We start from the raw sequence: 17,181 nt of genomic DNA, 5'->3' as shown, positions 1-17,181 counted from the left end.
AGGTCTCCAGCCCAGGGAGCTAGGGCCAAAAGCCCTGCATGGCAAAGCAAAAGAAGTTTGCTCTTATGCAAAAAAAGGAAAAGAAAAAGAAAAAGGAACAAGGCAACCTGGGAGCAAGGAAGGTGGTAAGCTTCCACAGTGCGCTCCACCACTGGAACAATGCCACAGAAAGGCAGAGCAACACACAGCCTAAGCAGCACGCTGGCAGGGGGTTAGGTAACATGCAGCTAAGGCTGACGGGTTGGCTCGTTTCTCTCACCTTACCTGAAACGGAACGCTTCTCTGCTTTTTTCAGCTGTCATTTAGAAATATTGATCTTCCTTATTTAGTGATTATAGTTAGTTCCTAACAGGGATTTCAAAACACGTATCCATATTCTGAGCTGAGATGTTGTTTACATATGCTCGGAGAGTCTGGTTGCTAGAAGAAAGCTAGGCTGAGATACTGCAAACCCCTGCTGGAAACGAAATCTACAATAGGAAAGTCTCTCTAGACACACACACACACACACACACACACACACAGAGTAAAGCAGAAGGAAAAAATGCTACAACAGAGCACTCTCTGGGGGTGGCCTGAGGGACCCCTGCTTGAGTCACGGGCATGATGTATTGACAAGACAAGTTTCCAGCACAGAATAGCCCTTCCAATGCCAAAACTCATGATCATCAAATCAGAATTTCTTACACAGGCACTCTGAGGACGGAAGCTTCAGAAAACAATCTTGAAAAGCCATAGAAATTTTTCAATGTATACAGTATTTTAGATGTACGAATGGATAAAACTATTTAAAGGAATCACAAAACCCCCTAGTGTTGGTCTGATCCATTTCTACTCAGCAAGAACTTTTACCACACGGGGAGCACAGACAATGAATAAACCCAAGTCAATTTCTAAGAGCAAATCACTACTCAAGAGGTAAAGGTAACTGAGGCACCATTTGGTGTCTGAATCACAGAAGAAAAGGCACTGGAGGGTGAAAAGTATCAGTGGATATATTAAACTTTCAATATAGTAAATAGTAATGCCTGAAGTTTACTACAAAAGTATGAGATCAGTGTGGGAAGGACGACAATCCGTGACTACCTGGGAACACTAACTTTTCCTGTCCTGCCCACTACTGTAAGTAAGGACACTCCCCTAGGACAAGCCTCCATCCCGGCCATTTCTTCTCCTTTAAACCTATTCAAGGTAAAGACGGAACACCAAGCTTTAATGTTTCTCTTCTTTGCTGCAACAGAAATACTTCACAAGGTCACACCTTAGCATTCTGCTGACGGAATGAAGTGCTCAAGGTTTTAACGTGGGTGCTGGAAAAGGGACAGTGTTACTCGTCTATCAGCAAACCTTAAGAGCTACCAACACAACACAACATGTTTGGTCATTCAAGGGAAGTGAAAAGCACACAGTGCATATTGTCAAAAGCTGTGAAACTTACACAGGCTTCAGCACTATTAGAAAACACAGAAGAAACAAAAGCCTAAGTTGTCTATCAGGAGACATGGGATCCAGTGGGACATAGATGAGCGAGCCTGTATCTCTGGGTTCTAGTTGATTCCCACATTCAATGCGAAGTCTAATCCAGACTTCGTCAGCCTCCCGCTACTTCGGAAAAGACATGATTTAGTAAGTTAGACATTTGCAGTCCCCTTGGGGAAACAATAGGATAATAATGGGAAATGGAAAGCTTGGTTCTGGAACATTCATTTTACTGTTCCAGAAGAATACCATTCCTATTATAAATGTATAAAACAATGCCCATCTTTATCTCTAAGATGCAGCCCTTCCACAAGCTTAAAATCTGCCATTACAGACAAAAACATCAGCAGTTTCAGAATTCTTCATACAGCAAAGAATCTCCTGAGGAGCACAGATGTGGTCACATAATTTTAAGCGCACAAACTAGAGGTAAAGTGTGTCCCAGGCTGAGGTCCTTTGAAGAGACCCTGAGAGGACAAAGCATAAAGCCCTAAGAGAGAAGTCTAAATCATAGTGGAGACACCAGGGTGTTGGAAATGCCAGGAACATAACAGCGTCTACAGAGGAAAGCCGCAGGCACCATGTAGACTCAAGCCCAGATAAATCACGGGTATTACAAAGGGCAGAGCCAGACAAGAGGGTCTATCTCAGCCCATGTGTGTGTGCTGTGAAGCTGCCACCAAGGGCCCCAGGCACTGGCTAAGGAGCAGTAGAATCTGTTGTAGGTTTTCTAGGTTTCTCTTGGAGCCTTTCCTTGCTATGCCCCATGCCTCCCATTTTGAATGGCGTTGACTTTGTGCTACTGTATATTGAAGGTATATGACTTGGATTTTTCATTTTACAGGTGCTCATAGCTAAAACGCTGGGCTTTTAAACAATGTTGGACCTGCTAAGACTCAGTTAGACTGGATACATTCATTTTGTATTGTGAGACAGCCATTCACCTATGGACGTCAGAGCAGAACGCTACAGCTTGAATGTGAAACGGCCGCCACAGGCTAGTGTGTCTGAACACTTCCTCTCCAGTCGGTGTTGCTAGTTGGGGAGAAGTATGTCACTTGGAGAGGAAGGGTACCTTCAGAGTTAAAGTCTGGCCCTGCTGCGGGGCCCACATCTGTTTCCTATACTACCAAGCTACGAACAAGCTGTATCACACACTCCTGCCACCAGAGCCAAGTCTCTCCCATCACCGTGACTCCTCTGACATAAAGGGCTGTACCCTCTGTGACTGTGAGCCAAAATAAACCTCCCAAGCTTAAAAAAAGTGACTGGACGCAAAGATAGGACCATTAAGATGTCTTTATATGACAAGACACAGATATAGACATAAAAGCGACATTACCAAGTGACAGAGGCAGATTAGAGTGATATTTTGTTAATCAAGTAAAGAAAAAGTCTGCTACCAATACTGGAAAGATAAAAAGAAAAAAAAATAGACACAGTGCACACTTTCCTAAGCCATCAGAGAGAAACTTGATCATCGGTCCAGGTTGTTTAATAACGCCAGCTAGTAGTGTGTACAGCAGCCCTAAGAAACTCACATTTGATTCCACTTCTGGGAAGGGAATGGGGAGGGTATGGTTCTGAGGCACCCAGAGTATAACTTCCTCCTTATTGCAGCTCCACTAACAAAAACTCATTAAAATGCTATCTCAAATGTCAAAGCTTTAAATTATAAGTATGGGAATAACAGAGCAAAGGGAAAAATTCAGGAGAGAAAGCCCTAAGTGCTGAATAGTGAGCCGTCTATTTCCGACAGGGCTGGGCCATGGTGGATGATAGAACCTGTCAGCACAAGATCCGCCCACTGTTTCCCTCCCCTGGAAGCTCCATGAATAGAGACATGGATGAAATGAAACCCCCACTCAGTGACCCTACTATTCTGCACTTACAAAGATGTTTCATTTGCTATTCAAAGCAAGCTGATGTGAGCTGAAAAAGCTATAGTCGGAACAAACTAAAATCATTCAACGGTGACAAGGGGACAAACCAGGGCGTTGTGCCTGGATTCTTCACGTTGTTGTAAACACAGCAAAAGAGAACAACACATGCAGGAAGGGCAAATAAAGATGTTACCTGTAGCTGACGGCAACTGGCCACAAGCTCTGAAATGTCCCCATTTCCACCCGGCCTCCCTGAGGACTTACGGAGTCAAATTCCCGCTAGGATGAAGAAGTTCTACTGTGTGATTTGTAAGGTGTTTCATTTTCCACTGCATTCCACTGCTTCTCAGGGGCTGCACCCCAGCCAGCCTAAAACTCATTCTGTGAGCAGGAGGAGGCCTTACTGGTCCCCATGGCCACTCGCTCCTTGACCACAGGCACTCACAGTTAGTTTTCCTTTGCACTAGCAAGACTAAGTCCATTTGGCTTTCCTTTGTTTTTGCGGGGAGGGGTGGGGATGGGGGGGATGACAACAACACTGTTTGTTTTGTTTTCTTTCGTGGCTGATGTAGTTGCTATTTGAGATACTGTGCAGTCTAAGCTGCATTAGAACTCCCAACACTCTGCCTCAGCTTACCGACATGTGGTACTATTCTCAATTTTTCCACTTTAAAAAGGAGAAGGAAAAAAAAAAAAGAGGCTTACTAAATCACATATGCCTCAAATTCCCTCTAATGGGAGCAGGCAATCCAGTAAGTTAAAATAAAAACTAATTGATGAAACGCATCAATTCGCTCCCGTTAGCAATGTCACTGGTTAAAAATAGAGACAAATGACCGGCATCGGCTCCTGCCTTCGTTAGGTAAAGAGGAAGCAGGAAACAGCACACACTCACATGCTCCTACATCACAGGATGGGCCTGGGGTCCCTCAGAGGCAAAGGCTGTCTAAACCTAACTGTAGAGACAGACCTCGCATTCCCTCCCCAGGCTTCTCTTTCTGTTTGGCCCCTGCATCTCTGTCTCCTCCTGCAGATTATTTTCTCTCTCAAATCTTGTCTATATCTGCTAGTAAACACTTTTACCCCAGCACCCTTATTCTTCCCAACAAGACACAAACCTTAGCGGCTCGTCTGTTTATGAACACCAACAAGCAAAATCTGGGAATGCACGGTGGCCATTATTCTAGGGAAATCATTAGAATTCTCACACAGACTCAAAGAATAAAAACATTGACAGGGTACTGTTGTCAAAAACTCAATGGCTTAGAATTCAAGTGTAGGCCTTTGATGTTATCTTCCACATAAATAAAGTTTTATTGGAACACAGCTATGACCATGTATATGGGTATTGTCTGTAGCCGTAAAGGCAGGAGCTCCAGCAGATAACACTTATTACCGGTCAGTTTAGAGTTTGTGAATCACCGCCGGTACAAATGCAGCTGGGGCTTGAAAGCAGCCCTTAGCTACTGTCCACTCAGCAGCTGTGGCAATGTACAAAAAGGACTATTTTCCATTAAATCAGAGAAAACACACTTCTGTAGATTTCTACAAGCCAGTGCATTTTTCTCATTTGTACACTGTCTGCATAATACTGTGGCTAGTTATTCACTCCAGTACAGCTCAGCCTATTAGGGTATAGACACAGTATATAGACATGGTGGTTTTTAAATAAAGGTTTTTAAAAAATCATGTATCCTGCTCAAAAGAGGAAAGAATGCTGCTAATAATTTGTCTGCATTCCCACCACTCACCAAACATGAACTATAAGTTGATTTCTTTAGAAGCAGAAAATATTGTGAGAAATAGGCAACACCATAGGGATAATCACCCTATGGACGGACAAACGGCAAAGCTGTAGTTTAGAAGTTTTACAGTTCACAAGTTGTGCAAATCTAAAAACTCTAAACCAAGAATAGTAACTCATGCCTATAATCTCAACCCTTGGGACGCTGAGGCAGGAGTATGTCATGAGTTTGAGGCCACCCTGGGCTGATTACATAGGAAGTTCCAGGCCAGCAAAGGATACCAACTGAGACCCTATGTCAAGGAGAAAACAATTAAATTGTAAACTTCCCTTATATTCCACAAATGCATATGCTTGGTTATAATCCTATAACCAAATGTTATTCCACCTATAATCTCCATGGATAAAAAAAAAATGCAAGAGGAAGAATTAAACTGAAACAAGTTCAAAAGTATAAAGAAATGTTTCTTAGAAAACGTTGCTGAATTTGTAGAAATGCAGATAAACATCAACTCAGAGTAAATAGTTCGCACCCATTTCATTCAGGCATCTTCAGAACTATAGTTATGTTTGGACTACATTGTAGTTTAGATTATGAAGTGAAGTATCTGCCCACACAATACTCAAATATCTGAAAAGACACTTAGGTGAAACTGGGAACAGATACCCTGCACATTCTTATAATAACAAAATCTATTTTTAAAAAACATCAGTTTTGGGTTTTGTTTTTTTTTTTTTTTTTTTTGGTTTGGGGTTTTTTGTTTGTTTTTTGTTTTTTTGTGGGTTTTTTGTAAATGTTACTTAATGTTTGTAGTTAGGCAGGGCTAAAAGGCTTCCACTGCGATCACCAGAAGCCCAGAAGTGGGAGAAGAGTCCCGGCAGCACTTATCTTTAAGGAGTATAACTGCTCTGCACTTGAGCTTATTCGAAACTGGTTTTTCATTTAGTAAGGAAAGGCATGCCAGCCCTGCGGCCTCTGCTCCCCTCCTCCGCTACTGTGCAGCCATCCTACCAGCGGCGTCTTCCTTCTGTTTTACTACTGAAGAGAAATCTTCTAGGTGTCCAGCCAAGAAAGCGTGTTTGTGGGAAAGGAGTGACGTGAGACAGGTATTAGCCAGATAAAATAACTTGAGTTCAGATTACAAAATGGGTCTGTCTGTCTGGAAATGCAGTCTTGACTTTTTAAACTCCTGATTGTCTTAACGGTAGCAAGACTGCCACCCTGCCCTGCCATGAGAGTGTCTACCGAGTTTTCTTCTGGCAGTTCTTGGTTTTCAGTTTCATATGATCTCGGGGTAAAGCCCCAGGCAGTCACCGACTATATTTAATTTGCTGACCAGGTTCGTTTCTTATCTACTATGGTTTCGGTGGAAGCGCTGACTTCAAGCTGAGCCCGAATCTTGAAAGGTAACAAAAGGTGCAAAGGAAACCAGAGCCCCCTCCCACTATTTTTATGCCCTGATTTCACAAGACTGAGCCTCGGCCCTTCTTTCCACAGGCCCACATCCTCAGAAACTTGGCCTCCTCTCCCAGCCCAGGGCAGCCATAGGAAGTACCCGCCCTCCTGGGCTAGGGCCGGGTGTCCTCACCGTCCATTGGCTGTGGTGGCTGTCAGTGCTCTGAAGGGCGGGGTCTTCCACCTTAGAGCGGAATCTGAGGACTGCGTGGTCACTGGGTCCCGGATTCCCCTCCACTCCACCCCAGTGTCTCTTCTCCTTTCTCCACAGGCCCCCTTCATCCCCTCCCCGACACACACACACATTCCACCCCCATCCACTTTATCGCCCCTCTAAGAAGTAAACTTTTTCCAAACGTCCAACATCCCCCCACCTCCGCCCCAGCCAAAGCAGAGGATGCAACGGTTTGGGATGTAAAAAACAAATTATGGACGGTATCTCTCCAAGTGTGAAATTAAATAACTGTGAAATGAAAATAACTACTTAGGTTGCATGCCAACTGACTCAAGTGCACAGGCCGTCACCAGATACTGCGGCCATGAATACCAACAAGAAACGCTACAAAGTAATGAAGGCGTAACTGCCTTTTAATTCACCGTTTTCAGAGCTTGTCCTGTTGTCTCAAACATATTATAGCTGTTTGAGTGTGGATACTAAACCTCTCTTGGATCACATCAACATCCCATCGTCCAGCAGAGAACAGACTCATACAACACCCATTTCTGTAAAGCAACCTATCAAAGCGCACCGTCGGGAACGGCGGTAGGTAACGTGCCCACTGGAAACTGCAGATTCCTTGGAGGAGAAACTAAACAGTGGTACTAACAATACTCTACAAACTAGGTCCTCTAATTGTCTTTAATTACAACTTTTAAGACCAGCAATCTCAAAAAGAAAAAGAAAAAAAGTCATTTCATCTCTAGACTGTCTTTTCGGTTTCATCACCAGGATTGTAAAGGCACAAACATATCTTAAACATAAGGTAAAGTAAATATATTCTTAGCATTTGGCTAGGGCAAAGGCTATGAGAGTACGAAACGAGTCCATAAAAGCATCTGCTGTGGGGCTTCCAGGGCCTCCAGCACTAGGCGGAGGCAGCCGGCATTGCTCAGCAACACCCCCAACTGCCCTCTAACTTCACCAAGGCCCACTTTGTGACTTAGCTCATACTTTGCTGCATCCCAGTCCGGGACCGGTCCCGATCGGTTCCCGATCCTGCTGTCGGGCCACCCCGACTCTCAGGTCGGTGAACTTCACTTTTCTAAACTGGGCTGCAGCCGAATCGGTTGAACCAATCCGCAAGCGGTAAATAGCCACGGTGACCAATGAGCTCGGCCCGAAGGCGGGTCTTCGCTGGAGTTCCTCCTGTCTGAGCTGGGAGACCTGTTGCCGCCGCCGCCACCACCGCAGCGGAGCTTCCCGGGGGTCGCGGCGCCTGGGAGCCGAACTGGCCACCGCCAGTGGCCTGCACCGCCCTCCGCCAGCTGCAGGCGACCCGGCCCGACCTTGGAGGCACTCGAGCCCGCGGCTCCACGCGGCCCACCCGCTCCCAGCACCGGCCCCACCCGGCCGGGCCGTGCAGACTCACCGGGACGCCGGGACAGCTCGGTCCACGCGGGCTGCAGGGCTGCGGGCTGCGGGATCCCGGGCCGATCGCCTCTGCCCGCGCCGCTGCAGGCGCCGGCTCCCACCCCGCTCGGCCGGCGCTTACCACTGCGAGCCTAGCGGCGGCCCATCCTCCCGGCTCCGCTCCTCCTCCCGCGGCCGCGGCTGTCAGGAGGGTAAACATCCCGGCATCCCCGAGGAGAGGGCGGGCCGCCGCAGGCCCCTCCCCGCGCCCGCACCCTACTCCGGAACCCATGCCGCCGCTTTCCAGAGAACTGGGGTGTGCCTCGCTTATGGCGGTCGGCCCCTGCCTCCAGATCACCGTCTTTGGATCCCATTCTCTTGGACCAAGTGATTTAAACTGCCTCTACATCGTGTCAGTGCAGGGAAACGAGAGTTTTCCCGGAGTCTGGCTAAGCAAACCTTGACTTGAACGTCCCAGCATTGGGAATGCCTTTCAGGACGCTTCCAAAAGTTGAACTACCTGGTACGACATACAGAATCTTTGAGATACGGCCATACTTACAAAGTGGAAGTACGGAAATATTACATTACATAAATATAATATACATGTCATGTTTGCAATACGGGTCTACCTCTAGCACGTGGAGCTGCTGAAAAAGCAATGCTTTGATTTCTATGTTTCACTAAGCAGACTTGAACTACTGGGGCAGCCAGCTAGGAGGCAGTGTAGAGTCTGTCATGCCTGGATTCTGGTCTCAGAGGCCGGCCTCTCAGTAGTGATGCCTGTCCTTAGAGTGTTTTTGAGAGCAGAACCTAGCTAGACATTCGGTATCACCTAGGTCTTTCTCTGGTTTCATTCCCCTGCCAAAGAGAGTAGGACCAAAAACGGGATTATGGCTCAAATATGTTTAAACAAAGAATTAGTATTTAGCTAGATGGTTCAAGAGGTAAAGGCGTTTTCTACCAAGACTGACCATCTGAATTTGATTCCCAGGATTCGCATGATGGCAGAGAACTGACTCCCCGAAAGTTGATTTCTGACAGACACTTCAGTGTGGCACACATACTACAAGAGTGGGGGAGGGGGGTATCATTAGAAAAAAAGTTTTGCAAACTTTAATTTTAGAAAGAAAATTAAGATTCCAAGATGAGACGTTGGTGCAAGTGGCTGAAACTGCACAAATGTGTCTGTCAGGTGGAGTTCTGAAATGAGGGCTCAGTGTTACACCTACATTCAGGAGCCCTATTTTTATAGAACTTCATTGAGGAAGTCAAAAAATACCCAATGTCTTTCATATCGGATGGCAAGTCATAGAGAAATAAACTGGGGGGCGGGGTGCCACTCTAAATATGCTTTTCTGGGAAAGCCACTAGGCAATTGAGCACTGGCCTGTAGAAGTGAGAAGTCATGTGACTGTCAGGAGCTAGAATGTTTAACAGAGAAAATGCAGAGTTGCCGTGTGTGGAAATGGGATTGTCATGCTGGAGAAACAGCCAGGAAGTCAATGCAGAATCCAGTGAGCAAGGGAGAGTAGCTGATGAGATCAGAGGGGGCGGAGACCAGAAAAGGGATAGGTGTTGAATGAAATGGAAAGCCATTACAGGGGGAAGTGTATATTTTGTGGCGAAAACACTGCAGAATGGAGCAACTAGTAGTTGAGAAAAGGTAACAATGGTCCCTGAAAAATATGTCAGTCGGGCTTGGTTAAACCAGGGTGCTAGGGGACCTCAGGTATATCTCCATGAACTGACCAACAAGATTTGCTCGCATGTTGAATGTGGTGTGTGAGGGGGAGACGGGATGGGACCAGTGTGTTGGCATGTAAACCGTATCATATGGTCATGTCACACCTAATCAGTCACAGGACCAATGTCACTTGAGTTGCCATAGCTTGAAGAAAAATTGACACCTTCAAGGTAAAATTCCACATCAGGACAGATACATGGTTTAGAACTTGCACTTACTATGTTTGATGTTAGCATTTCAAAAAATGTAGGTTGATAGGTGGCTTGTACAATAGGCCACTTAAACAAACCACCAATTTTTCTACAGACTAAATAGTCCGCTGCTGAGCAAATACTATACTTATTGAACACTGTGTGATGGTCAAATTGGGCAAATATTAGCTCAAGCATCCTTAGTAGCTGCAAAAGATTTGGTGTTGTATGATATCCAAAGAATTAAAATAATTTACCATGCCCTGTTTTTTTCCGCCTGAAAAGGCTTCGTAGCTACAGATAAATAGCATTCAGTGTTTCAGGACTTGGAAGAGGGTCAAAAGAGAAGACACTATACTTTTCTTCCTAAATTCATATAGCTTTTGTTGTGGGTAGGCAAGGTTATTCCCAGCCACCAGCACCAGGCCCCTGGCCCGGAGCAAACGCTAATGGAAAATCAGAGGAGAATGCCCACGGAGGCTGCTCTGGTCCAGGACCCTAAAGAGCAAGAGGCAGCTCTAACTGCTTTTCCATTCATTTCTCCTCTGAGCTTGCTCCCAAAATGCTGCTTTAGCTCCAATATATGCATTAATTCCAGTCTTTTGAATGAATGACCCAGTATTTATACATAGTTATCATGCAACGCATGTATTATATATCAGATTAACTTCATTATCAATGGTGTTTAGATGTCATACTTAATACCTCTCCGTTTTTAACCAAATCTCTGTTTTTTTTTCACATAGATCTGCAGACCCCACGTAAGAAAAAAAAATTATCCACAGTATTTATTCTCAAAACCAGTTCTCCGTAAACTAACCCGAAACAGATGTCACATACCAGTTTTGGCATAAATGTAATTTCTCCATAAGGAAAAAAGCTTAGAAGGGAAAAAAATGTTCCCTGAAGAGGAATGATGACGTATTATTAAAAATAATTCTCCTTTGAGAGAGAGTCTGGCCACTGGGAGAGACCGGAAAGGTCTAGTCTTCTTGATTCAAACATAGAAACCTAGTACTGGTAACAGGTGCACTTAAAAAGCTACTAGCGAGACTGGCAGCCACTAAGCTTGGCAGCTACATGGTGATGAGGCTTAGTCAAGCTGTTGAAATGTCTGGACTGAATGGGGCCAAGAGAAGGAAGTCAGAGAACAGACTGCAGACAGCCCACGGGAGATCACTTTTCTCCGGCCTTGGCATGTGGTCACTGTACAGTGTCAGAAAGTAAATACGGTGCCTTGAAAACACCCGCAAAAAAATATTAGCCAGTTTTCCTTTCCACAGTTAATGGCTCCTTGTAATTGTTAGTGAGCCGTTAGCAAATGAGCTTCAAATAAAGACAGCTAAATTCATCCTAATATCTCCTCACACAAATCCCTAGAATTCAGTCGCAGAGATACAGCACTGCTATGTCCCAGTTATTGAGTTATGAGAGTTTGGGAATATAGTTCTTGGTTTAAAATACTGGCATGCTGACTGTGGCTTTTCCGTGCTATTTTTGCAGTAGTTTTGAAACTGAAGTGATGTTTTGAGATATATTTTATATATATAACACTGAGATATACTTGTATAAAATAGAAAGCAATCATTCCAAACAGCAGCTTGTATTTATATCACAATTCCTTTGAGCAGCAGAATTCTACTGAGTTTAGGTTTCTCTCCTTCTACAAAAGTCAAAGAATCAATATGCAATGGGCACAAAGAACAATGTGGGAAATATATTAAGAAGTTACACCCTATCCCATGGAGCCAACTATGAAGTCATTTCACAAGCGCAATTTCCTCAGGAGCTGTGGCACCTCCAGCCATCACCACAGTTTGTGGGCACCCCTCCGTTTTCTGTGTTGTCAGAAATCCAGGCCAGTGAAGTAATCGAATCGCAAAGATAGTTTTGAATTGCAGGTTTCTTTGTCGCTTAAGCATATGCTTTCGTGTCCACTTGGAAATAAGATGTTATAAATACCCCATCATTTTACACAGCTAGATGGAAAGGGTTCTGAGAATTGGGTTTAATTTCCTGGTCCGTCTCCACTCACCTCTTCTCGGGGTGGTTGTTCTGCGTTCCTCGCTCCAGCTTTAGAAAGGGCCAGATCCACCCAGGTGTGGACAATAGGAGCAGTGGTCTATTTCCTAGCAGGAATGGGAGCAAGACAATAAGTGCTTCTGTTTCGCTTTCCCATTTCCTCATACTTGCGTTGAGAGCCTTGCCTCGGGTTACATTTCCAAAGCCTGCCCCTAACACGTTCTGTGAGAAGCGTGAAAGCCGATACTGTTTTCCTCCTTCCAGCCCTCTTTGTTCATCCGTAAGTATTGACTGCTTACAATGTGCATTTCTTCGGTCCTCTACTTAATGACAGAAGTATAAAATACTTCAGTAATTTTTTTCAGCAGTTCAATTGGGTGCTAATGTTCCAGCTGCTAGGAAGCCCAGGGTGTGAGTAAAATCAGATGTGGACCAGTGCCCTACTGAACCCAAAGGTATTACTGACAGCAGTCTCTATGTGCAGTAGAACACAGAGCCTAGTCAATCATAAGCAGCCTCAGCAGCCTTTGTGAGCCTGCCGCCGAATTCAGCACTGGCTGACGTCCCGATTATAGAGATGCTTTCTTTACTAGCTGAACTATGGCTGTGTTCATGCAAAAATCAACGTTGTGTAGAAAAAGAAGCTCAGAGAATGAGACTTACAGAATAGTGTCGTTCCCAAGGCTTGAGAATTTGACACTGCATATACCTTTTAAGTGGTAGTGAGGCCAGCCTGTAGATACCCAACAACCTTATAGTATGATCTGCTCTCTAAAAGCGTGGAAGGCAAAGAGCAGAGTGTTCCTCAAGATAACCCTATTTGAATAGAGTTATTATTTTTGTCCTTTTGTGTAAAACTAGAAAGTTTATTTAATCTATAGAATTTTTTAATTATTAACTATGGATCAATAATTTTCATTGATGTTTTAGAATAGCATATAACAACACATTTATTATGGTATTTTCATACATATATGCCATTATAATTTTCCTAACATACCCCTTCCACATACTCCCTTTTCGCTGTCTGGCTAGTCCCTTCCTTTTCAGATAGCCCTCCCCTATTCTGTTATCATACTACGTGTATTCTGTTATCTTCCAAAGGAATGAGTTTCTAAATCTAATTTTATATATTTTTAATAAATTAGTTTGAACTACAAAAAGATATAACAATTTAAATCTTTTTATTTATCCTTTCCTCACTCGATTTAAGTCAAAACTAATGTCTTTCTGAAGATATAAATAATGAAAACATTAGTTTCTCATTTTTAAATCAAATCAAATTAATAGATCCGCAGTACTATATCATGACTCCAATCTAAGCAGTAAAATGTGTTTCTCTGTTTACAATAGAAACTTTGTAAAAATAAAAACAGAGATGATAAGAGGATAGGGGGAAAAACAAGAAAATGAATCTTATTATGAATTAGATTTCATTTTAATATAAAATTTAAAAATGTATATTTCTACTCTTTATGTACAACTAAATCTTTATTATTACTAATAAGGGATTGATACATTTATTATAATGACGTGAAAATCTAAATATGTAAGGGGATTGTATTAAATTGAATGACCCCACCTGATTTTGTGCTGCCGTTCTGTCTCCGAAACTCCACTGCTAGCAGACATTCTCAGGAATCCTCTTTTGTGGATTTCTGTGGATTTGCTGATTTATGATTCCTCAAGCTTATGTGGCCTTAAACAATACCAAAGTGGGTGCTAATCTGCTTGTTTCTAGGCACGCAGTGGATCATCAGGGTAAGATAGCCACTGTGAGTTTTATGGACAACAGGGGTTTGGGGTGGAATCTTAGAAGAAGGAGCTTCTCAGGCTCCTTCAAGGATGACAGATTGAGATCAGATGCTAAAGTTAAAAAAAAAAAAGACAGGACCAAGGTGGAGGATGGACGTGCCAATGATTTGTAACACCACATGCAGTGTTTCCTGGCTGCATGAACAAAGGCAGCAAGACTATACTATGCACAGAAGGCTCACCATTCTCCACCCTAAAATCAGAGAAGCAAGAACAATGTCCAAAAAGATAGGGCAAAGGGAAGGAGAGTTATAATTTCATTATACTCTCAAAAACTAAAAATAATTTTTAAAAAAAGGCCTACAATTGGCTCTAAACTATGTAAACTTTCAGGGTAAATAATCAAACATTCTTCTCATGAAATATTAAAATGAAACACACTTCTTGTCATTGGCCTACTATAAATGTAACCTGCCTAGAAACAAAACTTGTCCCATTGTGGATTTATATATTGGCTTGTTTGCAGTATAGCACTGGGGAAATGTTCAACTCGGTCAGTTTATCCTCCCCTATGTGTGGGGAGTGGGGATGGCGGGGAGGGAGGCGGGGAGGCAGGCATAACTCTGCTCTCATTTACCTTCATGTATTAGCTATACATGTTGAGTCTTCTCATTTTAAAGTGAGTAACTCCCACCATGTTTATTTTCAAACTGAAACTTGTAATTAATATTCAGGCTTTCATTTCTTTGGTCCTTAAATTTTTTTTTTTTGATCTTCGCCATCTCTGGCAGCATGGATATACCTCTGGAAATGAGCTACACGTTAAAGCAACTTAATGAGCACCCTATGGGGATAAGTAGACAGCCTGAAAGAGCAGAGGATAAGGGAGCATCAACAGGGGAGGCACTTTAGATGAAGTGGTCCAGGCTTCTCTCTGCAAATGTTACCTAAAGTAGGCTGTGGTGACAGGGAAGGAACCAGCAACATGCACACCTGCACTGAAGGCCAAAGACAACACGGTTACCCTTCCTCCCACTCGGGATGAAAGCAGGCAGGAGCCCATGGACCTCGGAATGTAGTATCTTTGTTTTGGTTAATTCAGAAGCAGTTAGGTCACTAGTAGCCTAGTAAATTGTCATACATGTGATAACTTTCCATTGCTGTAATAAATACCAGTGATTAGGCAACTTAAAAAGAAGAAGGGCTCATGTGACTCACAGTGTGGAAGGTTTCAGCCCATGCCCAATTGCTCTCATGGCCTGAGGCCTGTCGTTGCACAGAGCACCATATCCTGAGCACAGGGCAGAAGATGCCAGTTCACCTCTTAGCCAGGTGAGTGGGAAAGGCGGAAGACAGTGGGATCCCATCCCCATTTCCAGGATGTCCCCCATGTATCTAAAGAGCTCTCACTTGACAAATCTCTTAATGTTTCCACTGCCTCCCAATAGCACAAAGCGGGTGTTAGGTCTAATGTAGGGAACTTCAGGGGAGTTTAAGATCTGAGTATAGCAATCTGTGAGAAGCAAATTTGGAAATGTTTCCCTCCCAGAAAACTTTAAAATTATGTGAGTTTGGGGAAGAAAATATAATTAGACCTCAGAACTCTCTAGCGCGTTCCATCCCTGTTTTTCCTCACAATATACCAACTTTCATTCCCTCCCTCTCTGCCTGTCTTCTTCCCTCTCTCCTCCCTTCCTTGTTTCTTTCCTCTTTTCTTCCTCCCTTCCTTTTGTCCCAACCTCCCACCTTCTTTATTTCTTTTTTGAACTTTTTTTTTACAGAGTTCTTCTAAAGCTCCAGGACTCTACTGAATTTGCCAATGATGTGTCATTGTTTCCAAGGCATTTTTTCAACATGAACATGTGTGAGCTTCCAATGCATCTCCTGTAACACCTTAAAATGAGCAGAGAGTTATACAATCTTTCTTATAAAAGAAACAAAATGTTTTTTAAAGGATGAAAAGATTGCCTGATGGTTAAAGCTACTTAGTGCCAAATCTGAGAGCCTGAGTGTTATCCCTGGACCCCACATGGCGGAAAAAATGCTGACTCCACAGATTTGTCCTTTGAACTGCACATAGGCATTGTGTCATGTGCAGAGAGAGAGACACAGACAGACAGATGCTTCAATATTTTAAGCAAAACACAACATTCGGGGACTAAAATTTTCATTGGATTGAAAAGGAGACAGAGGATTGACTCTGATGATCTGTGAAAGCTTTCATTGCTGCAATGATTTTCTTAAATTATAGAATAATGAAAAATAAATAATGAAAAAGTAACTTAGACTAAATCTTATTGAAAAGAGTGTCTAGTGACAGATTTGATCATTGTCAACACAGTACCTGTCATCATCATGGAATTTTCGATCTTAATTATGGAGAAAGGGGCGTAGAAAAGAGAAAGATTCCTAAAAGAGGAAAAGAACAGTGTGCTTGAGATGAGAGAAAGTAAGGGGGAGCTGACCATAATTTCCACTTCCTACAGAGGAAGTGGGAAGGAAGAGCCACCATCCAAACAAGGTGACTCTCACAAACAACTGTGATCCAGGCTCGCTCAATGGAGTTGACTCTTACTGGAATAAACGAGAGCAAGCAGAATATGATGTCAGTGCTCTGCAGTGGTGTTTCTCAACTCAAGGCAGGGGAAGTCAGCCAAGTAACACAGCTGATGCTCAAGAGAGGACTGATGAGAGGGGAATGAAGTCAAATGTCTTGCCTTAATTCAGCCGCACGAGCAATCAGCCTTCCCAGTTACAGGAGAGGATCTACTGGCTCTCAGTTTCAGCCTGGCGGCTTAATGAAGATGTCCGTGCCTGCAAGGACAGGAGCCCTAACCTAACCAGTTTTATGTTACATGCCATATCCATTCGGAGCAAACTGACATCTGGCCGTATCTCCTTCCTTTAAGGACAAGGAGGAAACAGAAAGGTGACAGAGCAGGGGTTGGGGGTAGGGTGGGGGGTGCACACGCCACTTCTTCTCAGAGCATGCATGGGTCTGAACTAGGTCCTCTGCAAATATGCTGTATTTGTTTGGGGTTTTTATGGAACTCATAGGAGTGGTGATGTCTCTAACTCTTTTGCTTGCTTTTGGGACCTTTTCCCTCCTAGTTGGTTGCTTCCTACAACTTCGATATGAGGATTTGTGCCTAGTCTTATCCTGTTCGGTTGATATCCTGGGGAGGCGTGCTCTTTCTGAAGGGAAATGGAAAAGCAGTGGATCTGGAGTGGGGAGTTGGGATATATTGTATGAGAGAAGAATAAGTTAAAAGAAAAGGCAGGGGGAGGAAAAAAACAGATATTTACATTACTATTCATAATATTAGCAAAATCA

At 43.6% G+C, this 17,181-nt stretch overlaps 1 protein-coding gene across 3 annotated transcripts in view; it reads right to left on the bottom strand.

The window, feature by feature from the left end:
- Nek7 (NIMA related kinase 7) overlaps positions 1–8,312 on the bottom strand; it is a 126,554-nt gene extending 118,242 nt beyond the window's left edge. The window contains exon 1 of one of the 3 annotated variants that reach the window (XM_050151650.1): positions 8,152–8,312. The gene's annotated coding sequence lies outside the window, so the exon portion shown is untranslated. Of the gene's footprint in view, positions 1–7,733; positions 7,852–8,151 lie in introns of those variants that run through there. The other 2 variants (XM_050151649.1, XM_050151651.1) reach the window with 2 other exon arrangements.
- Positions 8,313–17,181: the final 8,869 nt, after the last annotated feature.

The sequence above is a fragment of the Alexandromys fortis genome, unplaced genomic scaffold (assembly GCF_014885135.2).
Source record: "Alexandromys fortis isolate MF-2015 unplaced genomic scaffold, M_Fortis_MF-2015_v1.1 scaffold_71, whole genome shotgun sequence".
Lineage (NCBI taxonomy): Eukaryota > Metazoa > Chordata > Mammalia > Rodentia > Cricetidae > Alexandromys > Alexandromys fortis.
The sequence above is the reverse complement of the archived record's forward strand: the minus strand, read 5'-3'. Positions and strand labels throughout refer to the sequence as shown.